General features: G+C 31.2%; 1 protein-coding gene across 2 annotated transcripts in view; it reads left to right on the forward strand.

Annotated features, from left to right (window-relative positions):
* Positions 1 to 1,880: 1,880 nt before the first annotated feature.
* LOC127280737 (mucin-4) overlaps positions 1,881 to 14,111 on the forward strand; it is a 153,574-nt gene continuing 141,343 nt past the window's right edge. For both annotated transcript variants that reach the window (XM_051303965.1, XM_051303967.1), the window contains exon 1: positions 1,881 to 2,812. The gene's annotated coding sequence lies outside the window, so the exon portion shown is untranslated. The remainder of the gene's footprint in view (positions 2,813 to 14,111) is intronic.

Below are 14,111 nucleotides of genomic sequence, written 5' to 3' on the forward strand. Positions count from 1 at the left end.
AAAATTGCTGTTGGTATTTAAGCAACCAAACTATTTGTTTGAGTCACCAAAAAAATTTGGTTTTTTTTTTTTTTTTTTTTTTTTTGTTGGCATAACAAAAATGTTTGGTTGATTAAACAAACCGGTTTTTTTTGTAAAATTAAAAATTTTATTATAAATTATCTCTTTTCATTTGTCTTTTTTATTTATTTCATTATTTATTTATTATTAATTTTACAATTGAATTTATATTTAATCAATTGAAATAATTGTGGACTTTGAAAAATCTCACCTCCGCCTGGGATCGAACTTCTGCTTTAAAACTGAAGGTCGGGAGCTCTAACCACTGGACTAACCATCCTTGTGAGAGATTTAAACTGTTTTCTTAAGCAATGAGCTGAGAGCGAATCAAAATTATTTGGTTGCGATAATAAAATTTTGGTTAGGACAACAAACGATCATTTGGTTTTTTAGACTAAATTATTTTGTTGTCGTAACCAAATTTTGGTTGAAATTTAAAAATGTTCAATCAAATAATTTTGTTGGCCTAACTAAATGTTTGGTTGAGATAACTCTAGGACTTTGTTTCAGCTAACCAATATTTAGTTACAAGAACAAAAATTGCCTAAAATGCTTAATTATAAGAAAACTTTAATAAAGCAATATAAAAATATTTTAACTATATTGAATTTTTTTTTGTTATTATATTGCTTCCTAAAAAAAATACTAATTTCCTTAATATACTTAAGTATATAATAATAATAATAATAATAATAATAATAATAATAATAATAATAATAATAATAATAATAATAATAATAATAATAATAATAATAATAATTTTATTATATTTATATCATTATTGTCATTATTTTTTAAATAAAATATTCATAATCTATTGTTATTATCATCAATATAATATTTATTAATTAATTATTATATTATTTATTATTATTATCATCATTATTTTCAATAAATTATTATTGAATATCTATATGGATGTATTACATCTATATATTTCAAAAAAAAAAATGACTCGAATTTTCTTTCGTACTTTTTTCCCCAATTCAAATTTTCTCATAAAAAAGTAAAAAAAAAATTTCGCTAAATTTTTGAAAAAATATATATCCATATATCATAGATAATTAATTAATAACAAAAATAAATAATATATTACATAATTAATTATTAAATCTTAAATTGATGATAATAACAATAGATTATATATTTTATAAAAAAAATAATAACAATAATGATATAAATATAATAAAATTATTAATATTATAATTATTATTTTTACATACTTAAGTACATTAAGTAAATTAATATTTTTTTTTATTAAAAGCAATATAATTAACAAAAAAAAACTAAATTCAATAGTGAAAATATTTTTATATTCCTTTATTAACGTTTTTTTTTTATTATTAAGCATTTTATATAAGCGCGCTTTTTTCGACCTATAAGAGAGTTGTCGTAGCGCAAGCGCAGTAGTGTTTAGGTAGGGTCATTGGCAACTCTGCTGTATAACAATGAATTTAAAAAATTGATTTCAACAAACATGAAAAAAAAAATGTCAATAAATATAGCGGGAAAAAAGTTTTTTGCTTATATTTTTCAGAAATAAATGAAAAGTATACTATTAAAATGTGAAGTGAAGATTTTTTCGTAAAAAATAAAAGAATCTTGAGCCGTATATATATGTATATAAAAGCGCAAGAATCAGTGACGGGCCGGTGAGCAATGCGTTTTCAGGGGCTTTCCGATAAATGACCTCGGTGCGGAAAGTTTCCCGGCGCGCGGTGAGAAGAGTGGTGTAGTATATAGAGAGAGTAGAGGGAATGGTTAGAGTGGGGAGGGGATGTTGGCGCGCGCGCTTGCGGCTCTCTTCAGTTTAAGTCGGACCTCTCGAGGCGAAAGGTCGTTTGTTTGTTGCGCGCTTAGCTCTCCGTTTTCCTCGAGTGTTACCCAGTAGTAGAGTGTTGTTGTGTGTGCGTTCCCCTCATCATCGGAGCGCAACTCCCTAATATAGAAGAAGTCGAAAATCGTCTGTATAATCTCTCTCGTCTTTTTTCCAGAATAAGGAATTAAAGTAAAACGCGGTGAAAAGTGAAAATTCGTTTGCAAGTGTTTGTGCGTGTAAGTTGGTGTTTCTCAAAAAAAGGAGTAAAAAAAAAGAAGAAACGTTTGGCCACTTTCGCCAGGGTGCGCCAATATCTTCGTCAACGGTAAGCACACCTGTGGTGAGTGCTTAAAGAGAGTTGGTTCTAAGTGTGTCCGCGGTGAAAAGTAGGTTAACCCGGCTCGTGTCCTTGGCTTCGGTGCCTGATACGACTCACAGAGCGCGTTACGCCAAGAAACGCGCTTCTCGAGATTGACCGTCGGGTATACTTTTACGTAACATAGTTAACGAAAAAGAAGAATTTAAAGTGTGTGTTTAAAATCATAAGTTTTACTGGATTCAGAATCGTTGAGTGATTGTAAATCAACAAGTTTCTTTTTTTTTTTTTTTTGTTTGAGGGAAAAAAAGAAGAATACGCGTCGCGCTCACTTTCCGGCGGAAGGACCGAGGTTGCCTTTCCCAACCGGTTTTCTTATGGGTTTCAGTATTATTCGCAAAGTAGTGGAGAAGACGTTGATATGTGTGATGAGATCTCGAGTTAAAGATTCGTTTAGAATGATCTCACGAGTGTTTTAAAAAGAAGTGTTTTTTTTTTATTACAAAGTGATACTTGAGTGAATAATTAGTGCCTCCTACTTGGATAATTGGATTATATTTGGATACGTCAGTTAACAGCACGGAGAGAAGCGGTGGTCATAAGAGCAGTCTTTTAAGGTGAGTTTTTTTTCAATTTAAGATAACTTTCTCTTTTTTTAATTCGGTCACGTTTTTTCCAAACGGAGAAGTGAATTAATATTTAAATATTCGTTTCTTTTGAGAATACTTGACGATTATATTGAACTTTTAAATGAAACTAAAACAATGTTTTTTTTTTTTGCATTGTTAACTAGGCAATGTGCTCGGGAAATAAATTTTTGTGTACTATTATTCTGTTATAATTTTTTGGTAAAAGAATCGGTCTCGGATTATTGGTTGCCATCTTGCGTATTATTATTTTGAGTGCGCGTTTATTATCGTCTTTGTATTGGTAATGATTTGTGTATTGCTTTATTGTGATCACTATATTACTGAAATGCTTTTGAAACACTTTGACGTCTACTTTTATTACTGAAATACCGTTTTCTTCTTCTTCTGATAAAGATCCAACTGCATTTCTCTATTTCAAGTAATGAAATTCCTACTTTATTCGGCTTCATCTTTTTTTGCAACTTGGCATTACATTACAACTTTAATATTAGAGATGTACTTTTCCATACTTATCGGGGAGTTTTTTTTTTTTCCTCCTCAAACTTTGCGCGAAAGAACGTATAAAAGCTATTTGAAAATTAAAATCTAAATTGTCTTAATTGAAAATCGATACAATTAATTTTCGCGTGTTTGGAAAAATATCTTCTGTCTTTGAAAAATAAATTTTTTTTCTCCTCAAAGGAGTAAAATTAATTTACAATAATTGGCAATTAATTAGTAGGTAGAAAATCGAGTTTTCGGAGCTTAGTTTAAGTTTAATGTTGCTTATAACTTTGTCAGTGGTTTGCGTGCTTACGACGATTAAGAAAGTCAACTTTTGAGATCTGTGATATCAGATTAAAGTTTGAGGTTAGAAACTTTCAAGTTTTGCTGTATAGTTGTCAAAACAAAAAAAGAAGAAACGGGTTAAAATTTATAGAAACATTTGAAAATGTTTTTAATAAGTTTTTCTATTTATTTTTTATTTAATTCTATTTTAATTTGTACATTGATTAGTAATTTTTGCTGATGTGATATTTTTTTAAACAATGAAATTAAAATATTTTGATTCGTATTTCCGTTGTTATTGTATACTATAATGAGAAATAGAATTAGCTGACAAATTAAATATAATTATTCTTTAGAAAAAAAAAAATGAGTTTATTAGAAAAAAATATTCATAATTTGACGATATAATAGGGAGCTTATTTTTTATGGTTGAAAAATGTCAAACCCGAGTTCAATGAAGCGTGTCTTTTACCCGAAGTCGAGTGAAAAAACTGGATTGTCCCGTGCTCTCGTCCCAATGGATTCTCGATTACAAACGCAATTATCGTCGATGTCGTAATTCAGTTCGACGTTCTTTTTCCAATCGACGATCGCACTCAATTTTCACAGGATTAGAATAATAAAGAAGATCCTTGACGAAAAGTTAAAATTCTCTCTCTCTCTCTCTCTCTCTTTCTTTTGCTCTTCACTATATAATATTTTCATATTATATAAAATTATTCATGAATTATGAGGAATTTAATAATATTCCAATATTTCATTTATAACTTTACGGTTTATTCATTACAAAAATTTTCCCATTTATGAAACTTATATTAAAGTTTTCAATCTTTCTTTTTTTTTAAAGATTATTATCTGTGTGAAATTTTCAAAGATAGATTTTGTTGGAAATTTTCTCATCGACAGTGTGTATTTAAATTTAAAAATCTTTTGTTATACTTTAAGTTAACGTTTGGATGTGTAAACCTATAATGAAATTACCGTCAGTACTTTTGTTTCAAGCAAGATAATAATTATTTGCAAAGCATAGCAATTTGGAAGCAAATTAATTGCAGAACGTTCCAGTAACCTCATTACTAGGTTGGGAGGCTTGACGTGTCTCTATAGTTCACTCAACATCCACGTATATGCACAAAGCGACCACAAGCCTTGCAATGTTGTGCGCTACTACTAACTCTCGAGAAATGAGATTGTATAATGTATTTATTATTTATATATATATATATATGTGTGTGTAAAAGTTTTCACTCCCCCTCTATGTATACGTGTGTATTTTCATATTTCTGTCAACTTCTAAATTGATCTGTTAACAAAAGATAATTTTGTGCATATTTAATTTGGTTATGTGTCGAATTTTCAATATTCAAAAACACTTGTTATATATATTTATAAGTGTTCATTAAAATTTATTGCGATAAATATTTGTTCACATATATATATATATGATTTTGATTTATTGTCAAATGCAAATTTCATATTCCCCGTGACAATATTATTGATATGTCGTTTTCAAATGTACCCACGAACAATATATGTATGTTTCTATTTATATTTGATTCCCTTTTGAATTTGAATTTTCTATATATTAATCGATGATTCTGTGATTTTCATTGTTTATTCATCTCACATTGTATTTTTGAATATTTTTTTTTTCGTTTTTGTTTTTTTTGTATGGTTTTTGTGTTTCTTTTATTGTCAGTTGTTTTTTTTTGGGTGTTCTCTTTTATTTCTTTTTTTGGTTTATATATATATATATATATATTTGCAGAGAGAAATTGAGTGATTTTTGGTTATTTTATTAGGTATAGCCAATTCTCTTTTGTTATGTTATATTTCCGGTTATCACATGTGTATTTTCTGTTTATTTAACGGAAATTGTATTTTTATATTCTATTATATATATAGTTGTTTTTCCTTTTAACTTGAAATAATGTATTATTGAAGAGGCGTGAAAATGATATAATTTTCAAGTGTATAGAATATTGTTATTTATGGGAAAAGTGAAAAAAAAAGTTTTAAAAAAGAAAAAATATATAAAGCTTTTGAAAAACATTACGCAAGAAAAGCACTGCTCTTGAGATGCACGTGTCTTTTCTTCTCTCTTGTATCTCTATCTTTGTTTTGTGTGTGTGTATATATATAAATATGGCTTTTCCTGTATTCATCTAAATTTATTATTAATGCTTCACAACAAAAAGTCATTTTCGAAATAATTTTTTTTTTTTTTTTTATAACTGAAACGAAAATAATTTTCTTGCAATAAGTTTTTTTTGTTGAATCTACCTTTTAAAGATAAACGCACTAGAAATAGTCAAGTTTACGTAATTTGAGATTATTTTTAGAATTACTCCAAGGTCTTGAAATAGAAAATGATAAACTTTGCAATATTCTCTCTCTCCTTTTCTCGTCGACTAATTGGTTTCTTTCCCTTGAAGTTGTGCTGCTGTTTTTTGAATTCCTTATTGAATTTTTAAAAGTGAAAGTTCATTCCAATTGAGTTTATATAAAAAAATTATAATTAGCTTTGATTAGTGAAATCGAGATAAAAATTAAGGAACTATTTAATAATGTGTAAAAATATAAAAAAGATATATATTTTTTTTGGGAGGGGGGGGGGAAACTGAAGATTAGTAAAGTAACTGTATCATTTTTATGCATCTATATATATATGTTTTTATTGATGAACAATGCTGTTTGAGAGGTTTGCTCGTGAAAGCGTTGAAACGTGCCGACGCATTTCGTCGCTTGTAATGGATTAAAGGCAGACAACCGGAAAGCAAGAGTGCCCCTCATTCCTGGTTAAATGAAAGGTTCTTGGAACGATTAGTGGGCAGGTAGATTCGAATTCTATTCTCGTAAGTTCTCATCTTTTCAAAATCATCATCATCGGTTCTGCAACAAATATTTTTAACTATTTTTAGTTTTTTTTTTTTTAGTTTTAATTCGCTTAGAATCTTCTTCTTTTTTGTAAGAGAATTCATTTTACCTAACAGTAATTGTTGAGGTCTTAAATAAGAGTGAAGAGATGTGAATAGTGAGGTTATATGTAAATATAGTGTAGAAAAGAAAGTTTTCAAGAATAATTAAGAAAAGAATCATAAATACACAATGCAAGGATATAATAATGGGAGAACAATATATAGTTAAAATATTAATAATGCAATTTGGCTTATTCCTGATTGTTTTGGGTATAAAAATGCTGGTGATTTAACGATGTAGAAAAGTTATTACCAGCGGGAGTGCTACGGGGAGGGGGAACAGTAAATATATATGTATACGACTTTCAAGATTTCATAAGTCTGGGTCAGATTTCCATCGGGACTTATACTTTTGACAAATCCTCATGAGCTTAAGGTGACGTTAGACTCGAGTCTTTTTCTTCTAAAGATTTCCCCTTCGATGAGTTCTGATGAGAAAAAGAGAGACATAGCCCAAGGAGACTCGAGACAAATAGAATTTTATCATGTCTGAATTGAATTCACATATAGAAATGAAAAAAAAAAAAAGAAAGAGGTTTTGGTAAATTTTACCATTCTTCAATAAAAATGGCATATGTTTTTCCGTTTTTGTAAAAACATATATTTTAGAAAATTTTATTTTTCGGAAACGGATATATTAACTTGCTAATAGATCGTTAGTAAATAAAAAGGATTTTGGGACAATAATTTTCTGCAAATTTAAAGGAGAAGCAGAAAGAAAGAGAGAGAGAGAGAGGAAGATAATCGAAAACCATATAGAAATGTGTGACGATGAGGGTTGGATGGTGGTTATAATCGACGTTTTCCTCTCCTGACTGTAAGCTAATTAGCCTCAACGCCCCGAATCATTTCCGCTTCGTCCGACCGTCTCTCTCTCTCTCTCTCTCTCTCTCTCTCTCTCTCTCTCTCTCTCTCTCTCTCTCTCTCTCTCTCTCTCTCTCTCTCTCTCTCTCTCTCTCTCTCTCTCTCTCTCTCTCTCTCTCTCTCTGTGTGCGGACAACGAGTCATGATAGAAGAGAGCGAACAGGACATGTAGCATTTCCCTCAAACCTATATTATACCTACCACACACCAACCCACTACTATATGTACTCCCAAGCCAAGAGAACATGTGTTTCACTTTACTAAGGAGGCTTCTTACACATTATACGTTCCACTTTCCATAGCGGCTATTATGTTTGAGGCGAGAAAACTTGCATTACATGATGATTACTTTATAAATACTTTACTAATTGGGTACAAACTTTTTCCATATGTGGTAAATTATTTAAACGTTGGAAAAAAAATGAAGTGATATTCCATTCATTATTTCATTTAGAGCTGAAATTATTTAGCCCCCCCCCCCCTTCACATTTGGTCTGTTTGGCCTAGTGAGCTGAAATTTGGTGTAATTTTTCTAGATAATGGCCTCTTTTGAAGTTTTATTTTATTTTATAATTATTACTTATACATACAAAAAAAGTAGAATTTTTACCCCAAAATCGGTATAAAAATTACCTGCAACAAATTTTATCCTAGTTGAGGGCGCCACCGTCTATGTGAATTAGCATATTGGTTAAAATTATCCGCAACAAAATTTATCCAGCGTTTTTTCTGTGTACTACATGATTCGTATTACTCCTGTAAATATTGTTTGTTATGTTATATTTTTACTAAAAATTTTCAAAAAAGAGTTGTTCTTTATATAAAAAAAAAAATCAATAGACATACGCGTTGTCGAACTTGAAACTTTCACCAGTTCAACGTCTCTCTCTCTCTCTCTCTTTCTCTCTCTCGCTTTTAACCAACAACAACAAAAGAACGCGAAAGTTTCTTCATTCATCTCACGGATTTTTCTTTAACTGAAAAACACTTCTTTCAGTTTTCCTTTTCTATAATATATATTTGATATTTACTTTACTATTGCTTTTTTTTTTTAAAGAATTTTGTTTTTCTTTGAAAACGTTATTTTTAAAGAAAATGAGAACAATATAATTTTGTATAAGATTATTTAATTTCTCTATATTAAATCTACATAAGAGAGCGAATAGTTGACTTGTCGATTTCTTTAGCTTGAGGTATACTCGACAATCCCACGGGACGTGTACGCGATGTGCGCACTCGATCGTGACCTCGACTCGCGCGAGAGTTCATTGAAAACCTTGAGAGAAAGAAAGAAAGAGAGAGAGAGAGAGAGAGAGAGAGAGAGAGAGAGAGAGAGAGAGAGAGAGAGAGAGAGAGAGAGAGAGAGAGAGAGAAATAGAGTTCATATAGGTATAATACCCGAGAACTAGAACGCAACTCGAAGGAATTGTTTTATTCGAATCTAATTACATTGAAGAAATTGCCACGATAATTTCAACATTCGGGAGGGACATTAACAATTGTGGCAATTCAAGAAAAAGAGGGTGACTTTAATAAAAGTGGATTCGCCACTATATAACGTATACCTATATATATATATATATATATATACGAAAAAAAACCTTTCAGTGTCCCTTAACAAATCCCCATTGGGGTAGAAAAAAAGGACCGATTTTTTTTTACATTCTACTACATATATATTTATTTCCACTCTTATATTACTATTCAGTAAATTTACTCGCGTTTTTTCTACCTTAATATAATAATATTTACAATATTGTAAATTGTACAATATATTATTTTGTTTCAATAGCCATATTTTTGCCTTAAAATGATTTTTCATTTGATTCTCTATAAGAAAAAATTTAGAAATAGAATTATTTTTAGAAAATTTAAAATTCTACTAATTTTCTAAATGTCTCACTGTTTTTTTTTTAAATTATATTGTGGTGTAGAATAAGTTGAATGTATTTTGGCGTTTTTATTAGTTTTAACTTTGACAATTTATGACAATCAAATTTTGTCCGTGTGTGTGTGTGTGTGTCAGAAACTCCTTTTACGAAAAGCTTATTTCTTCAAGAAGATAGGAAACAGTATTTCCGGACTACCGGGTTATTAATGGTGAGGGGCGGAAAGGGATCTTTTCACGAATTCCTCTCACGCTTCCTTGTTGCGAGTTTGCGTGCGAGAAAAAAAAAATGTGAAAATAAAAGTCGAGGACAGCACGAGAAAAAAACAGAGAGAGAGAGAGAGAGAGGCAGACGGGGTCGATAAAAACACGCTAAGAGTTGATAAACTTATATAAGATTTTCTGAATACAAAATTATGTATCACTAGAAAATGATAGTATTTTTTTAAACTTTTTATCCTTTTTCAAAAATTGCCACGATTTTTTTTTTAAATCGTTTTTTAGTGATCTTTCGATTGCGCGAAAAAATCCAATTATCTAAAAATATCAAAAAATTTGCAATACGTAAATTGTAAGTTATTCGCAATAAAAAAAAAAAATTGCTAACTTTATTTCACAAATTAAAGAATTAAAGAAATAGTTTTAGTATATCAAGTTTATATGAAGCAGAGGTAAAAATTAAAAGTGAGAGGGAATAGAACGCGCGGTGGGTTCAAAGGACGCGATAGGGGAGGCAATGACTGCTCGTTAAACTGGAAAACAAACTACGAAGAGGACACTTGAAAGGGGTGATGGGAGGGAGGGAGAGGGGAAAAAGAAAGAAAGAGAGATAGAAGAAAACGAGTCTGGATTGCTTTTCGAAGGATGAAAACCACTTTGTTAAAAAATGTCTATAAGTAATACGTAGTCAAGTATATAAACGCAATCTTATGGAAAAGAGAAATAGCGTTATTTACTAAAGGACCCAATCCCCTTTCTCTTTGCCTCGTTTCGTGTCATTATCTCTTCTCCTCTTATCTCCCCAACTCAGTGATAATTCTATCTCGGGCGTGCAAACAGATTCCTTTTCAGAACTCCCCGAGCAAATATTCTATTTATATAAAGAGAATCCTAATTTTTTATATGTTGCGCATTTAATCTCTGATATATGTTGTTTTTAGCTCTTATTGTTTTGAAATATTTTTTGTTTTTTTACATATTTTTATATTACAAATAGAATTTGAAAAAAAAGATTATAAATATAGTAACTTTTTTACTGTATATATTAGTTACTACTTAGTAATCTTCTAAATTGAATCTTTGATAAATGACGTCTTTTTTTTAAAAAAAAGTCGAAAATTCAATAAAGCTTTTTGAATTCTCATTTTTCTCTTCACGTCAATAGATTTCGTGGAATAATGAAATTAGCAATTTAAGATAGTTGATCGGTGCGAAGAGAAATTATGCGATTTGAAATCTTGAAATGCAGTCAAAGTTAATAACAGCCTTGCTCTCGACACTAGGTCGATTCTATTCCTGTTGCTTTCCAGTTTCCACCTCTTCCGTTGCCGTGACGACCCATACCACTCACCATCGATCTACATTGCAGCGTAGTTTTATACCATCTTGCGTTCCAAGATCCGCGAGTCATTCTCTCTCTCTCTCTCTCTCTCTCTCGTCGACCACTCTCTCCCTTCTTCTTTCGTCCCTCACCTCATCTTGCTTTTCTCTCAATTTTACTTGATCTTAGTTTGCTCTTCATCTCACTTTGTCTACCTCTCTTCTATATATATATACATATATCTACGTCTTAAATAGTCGTGCCAAGGTCCGTTTAGACATTTGCAGTACACAGAAAACGAACTCAATTTTCCTTTTCTTTTTTTTTGTTCGTTCGTCATTCATTACGATCTAATTTTTTCCCTGAGCAAATATTTCAACTCTCGAGCTCATCGACCTGCGAATATTTTGCGCCTCGACGATTTAAGTTTTTTCTCAGAGATGAAAAAAAAAAGAGAAAGAGAGATAGAATCTCGCGATATTGTCCAACTTTTAACACTGTTGTTTATGTTCCTTGTGTCTGGAAGTGAGAGCTAAAAAATTATAATACATTTGTCTTGTGTTAAAAAATTGTTTTTTTTTCTCTTTTATTTAATATATATATAAAGGTAGATTAATATGTTTTAGTCTTTAATAGTATTTAATATTTGTAAGATAGATGTTTATTATCTAAATTTATAAATTGGTGAATATTTGAAATTTAACTTATGGAGCTCACACTTGGTCTGTTAGACCCTTAGCCACTTTTGAAAATTGTTAGGCCTGATTTGCTACTTTTAGATTCCGTACAATTGCTTCTTGAAGAAATCTTTGAAGGGTCTCTGAGAACCATGTATATGTGACAAACGTACTTTTTTTTCTGCATTATTGATTGTAATTGTAAAATGCAAAAGATTAGGATATTTTTATCACTTGGGCAATAAAAAATTTGTAAATCAGAAGGATACACAGAAAAAACAAATATACGAAAACTGTTAACATCTTAAAATCAAAATGACTGCCCATAATTGGAAAGATTCCCCGGAAAGTGCCCCCTGGAGGTTCTATCAGAATTCCGCCGGAACTTCTAACGTAATTCCATCGGAGTTCCAAAGAATTTCCAATGGGATTCCGATTAATTTTTTTCAAAATTTTTAGAGTCCTAATTCCATCGGAAATTCTTTGTCACTCCGACGGAATTACGTTGGAAGTTCCGGCGGAATTCTGATAGAACCTCCAGGGGGTACTTTCCGGGGAATCTTTCCAAGTGGGTGTGGAAACTAGTCTAATTTTTATCTTAAAACTAGATTAAGTCAATTTTTTAGAACAAAATCATACACTCAAGGCTGAAATACAGTAAAAATGGTTCTAATGTTAATGATTTCAGTCAAAAGTGAACTGAAAATATAAGTATTATTTTTTAGTGTGTATGTTTATTGTATTTAAGTATATAGCTCACGGTTTTTGAAAACTTTTAGTTACATTTCCTGACTAGAATTTCAAGTTTCGTGACTTGAAGCAAACGCTTCTCGCTCTCTTTCGAGTTCGTGCATTTCTCAAGTTAAGCCAAGGACGCCTTGTATAGAACGTGCGTGCCACAACGAGCTAAGCAGACGACGCGAGAGCTTTTCAAAAAGACTGAACGATACTCGTTCTGGTGTGAGCTCATGTTTTTTAATGTCTTTGCCTTCGATTTCTCGCGCGCACCCACGAGACGTTTCGCAAGAATGTCGTTGACCGTTGGATATTGGATTTGGTTGGATTTGTTTTACTGTTGATATCTTATATATGTATATATATATATATTTTTTTTCTCCTGTCGGGTAAACATATAAATATAACCAGATATCGACCTTCTTGCTCGTTTCTAAACTTTATTTTCCAAGATAAAATTTGTTTCTCCTCCCCACCCCACTTTATACACCACCTCATACATTTTCTTTGATATATTAGCTTCTTTAAATTGTAATACCATAAGCATAAGGTATAACTAACATTGCATCAAGTTTCGATCTTTATTGAGAATTTAATGTTCCGGAAGAGTCAAGTGCCCGAAAATACACTCTAGAAAATTGATAAGTTATTTCCTCAGCTCTTTTCTCATGATATTCGTAAATTTTCTTTTCAATATTGAAAAAAATAAAACATTTTTTTTTTCGTTTTATTTGAATGAAATAAAATTTTGTTTTTAAATAGATTTATTTATCACTGAGGTAAATATATTTTCTTTCTGCGGGTGTAGAATAAAAAAAAAAAAAAAAAGAGAGACAGAAACTTTGTGTTTGATTACCGCGTGAGCTTTGTTCTGAGTAATTATATCTCGAGAAAATGGAACAACCGTTGCACGTACAGAAGCGAGAGACAAAAGGAGTTTGGTCAGGATAGTGCCGGTTTGGTCAGTCATCGATTGCGTCCTGTGAGGGGAAGCGACCTTCCCCCACCATGCGATCCACAAGCGTCCGGCAGTTTGGGACTATGAATGCTCATACGACCCTCGCAGCAGAGGGCGTCTAATTCGTCATTAAGGAGTTTTTCTTAATGACTAGTCAAGTTTTAGAGTCGATTGATTTTACTTCCGGTTGATCATTGTATGGTATTAATGATTGTGTTTGTGTGTTTCGATTTCAATTTTATTAATGATCAAAATGAGGCAGTTATGTACCGATTCATTTGCCTTCTGCAGTATGTCTTTGATTTCATATCAATGATGTACCACGGGAGTATGAACTCAGAAATAGTATCATACGCCTGAAGAGTGATGACTGTACTAATTGCCTTAATTGCAAACAATACTTTCATTTTCTCCAAAGCTTTCTTTTCTATTCGTCTTTTTTCAAATACAATGAAAATTACAGGCAGTTTTATGCGACACCTCGAGCGCACTGCCAGTCTTGAGTTCGGCTTGGGATACGGGCGAGAATTCATTCCTGGTGGTAGAGGGGAAGGCTACTTCCCCTCACGGGACGGAATCGATGATCGCCCGCCGAACCAAGAGCAAAACCCGTTTTACGGGATGCCGAAGAACCGTGTGTCGGTGTAAACGTCATAGGGATATTTCGATCCCGTGGGTGGTCTTGTTGCGATCGATGCTTAGTTTGCCAACTTAGTGAAACATTTTTATTTATTTTTTTTTTTTTTATAGCATATTTATTCTTTCTTCATAATACATTTATTCGTTCTTTGTAACTATACATTCATAGTTCAATCAATATTCTAATTTGCATTTAAAAAAAAATAAATATTTTATAGT

The sequence above is a fragment of the Leptopilina boulardi genome, unplaced genomic scaffold (assembly GCF_019393585.1).
Source record: "Leptopilina boulardi isolate dan_hultmark-lab unplaced genomic scaffold, ZJU_Lbou_2.1 LbouV2_249, whole genome shotgun sequence".
In the NCBI taxonomy this organism is placed as follows: Eukaryota; Metazoa; Arthropoda; class Insecta; order Hymenoptera; family Figitidae; genus Leptopilina; species Leptopilina boulardi.